Source organism: Pyrus communis, chromosome 6 (assembly GCF_041283825.1).
Source record: "Pyrus communis isolate YQ-2024b chromosome 6, ASM4128382v1, whole genome shotgun sequence".
Taxonomy (NCBI): Eukaryota; Viridiplantae; Streptophyta; class Magnoliopsida; order Rosales; family Rosaceae; genus Pyrus; species Pyrus communis.
This window is the reverse complement of record NC_142570.1, coordinates 11233888-11235685: the sequence shown is the minus strand read 5'-3', so window position 1 is coordinate 11235685 and position 1798 is coordinate 11233888. Positions and strand designations below refer to the sequence as shown.

Genomic DNA, 1798 nt, shown 5'->3' with positions numbered 1-1798 from the left:
AATCACAGTGCTGCTGCCATGTTTTGCAGACTCTGAAAACTTTCAAAGTCCTTTTGTTCTTCCTTAATCTTGCAACTAATTATTCCGGTAACATACAAATTTTAACAACAATTGATTAAGAAACAAATCTAAATTATAAACATGCATCTGGATAGCAGTTAAAACACTCTAAAATGCTTCCAAACTGAGATAATCGTGCAGCCAAAACTTAAAATTATATCCACCATCCAGTGACCAACTAGAAAAAAATTGCAACGCTAGCAAATCAAGATAGGAATCCAGAACCAAAGAAGGAGGTGAAGCTAGAAAGCGAGAGAAATATGTTCTGAAATTAAAACTTCTTTTGTAAGAAGGTTTCAAATGGTTTAGGATCAAGAACTTTGTCAGTAGAACCAATGGCTTAGATCAAAATATTAGTGCTGTTAATCCTTAAACTAGTGTGGCAAGTTCTGATAACTAGATTAGCTCTGCATGGAACACAATGGTGTTGATCTTTGTATCCATAAATCATAAGTATCATACGATGATTTGTTCCTTGTACGTAGTTCGATACCAGTACCACACAACTAGAGAATCTCCAAGATGCTTCTTGTCTTCCTTCTAATTCCTCGTGTTGGAAATCAACATTTAGTGCTTGCATTAATTTGCTTGTTATATGTAAACCTACTTATGAAATGATATAAAAAGCTGCTTTGTGTTTATGCTGGAATATTAAGTCTGAAGTTGAAATCTCAGGTTGCAAAATTGTGGTTCTGGCAATGGTATTGTGAAGCAAACCTGTTGTCTTGGTTAGGATAAGCTTTCCGTGATTGTATAGATGGTTGCTCAGTAACTTGATATCTTGGTCCGTCTTCCTTATTGGTTTTCCCCTTTAATTAATTTGCGTTGTGATCATAGATTATTATTAAATCTCAGAATTGTTTTGTGCAGGCTAGTCAATGAGACCTGACTGTGGGGTTGTATGCATGGGGCACGATATTCTGCCAGTTTGTGACAAAACGAGTAATCCCGAGTTCTAGAATCCTGTTCTGCGGCTAGTGGAGAGCTAGGTAATAAAAATAAAATTTCACTAATTTTTCAACAATTGTTTTCCCTTTACATTCTTTGAACCCTGAAATCTAGCTGTTTGTTTGCAGAATTTTGTCTACGCCAGATGCACAAACAATTTTACTAAATGGTGCTGTGAGGGAGGAGTTATCTTTCTTTCTCTCGTAATGCTGCATTTGCACACCTCTCCTCTCATTTTTTTTCATTTAAAATTTTGAGTTCATTCTATTATTTGTTTGTTTGGACAACGTATTTTCTAGGATAAGTTAGTCCGGTAAAACACCATTAGATAAAGGTTTGTTATTGAGTTCATTTTTTATAATCATACAAAGATCATCTATCTTGAAAACTTTGGTAACCATTAGCCATTTGTATGAATTAAAGGGAAAGATGATTCTGATTATAACGTATGTACGGTGAAATCATTCTCCCCTACCTTTAATATGCCTAAAATTCTAAAGTTATCTATTCCAATCCAATCCTAGAAATTAACAGATAATTAATTGAGATGTCAAATTGCATACATAGCCATCATGCCATCCCGTGCGAATTATACAATGCATGTGGAGGAAAAGAAAACAATCGAAAAGATAATTGCTACAAGTCTTTCGTTTATGACAGGCAATGAGTGGAATTATCACAACTAGCATCTACTCTATGAATAGAGGATTCTCACAAGCTGCCGGGCTTTGGCTAGTAATAAAGTCTCGGAATCTATCGGGCCTTTTTTTTGTTTCTGGGTGATAGATTT

General features: G+C 35.1%; 1 long non-coding RNA gene across 2 annotated transcripts; it reads left to right on the top strand.

The window, feature by feature from the left end:
* The first annotated feature begins 284 nt into the window (after positions 1 to 284).
* On the top strand, positions 285 to 1396 carry LOC148696287 (uncharacterized). 2 transcript variants are annotated; one of them, XR_015963820.1, is made up of 3 exons: positions 285 to 844; positions 931 to 1049; positions 1137 to 1396. It is a non-coding gene; the product is annotated as an uncharacterized LOC148696287 (long non-coding RNA). The 2 variants fall into 2 exon arrangements; XR_015963819.1 differs by lacking the exon at positions 285 to 844 and having other exon boundaries at positions 851 to 1049.
* Positions 1397 to 1798: the final 402 nt, after the last annotated feature.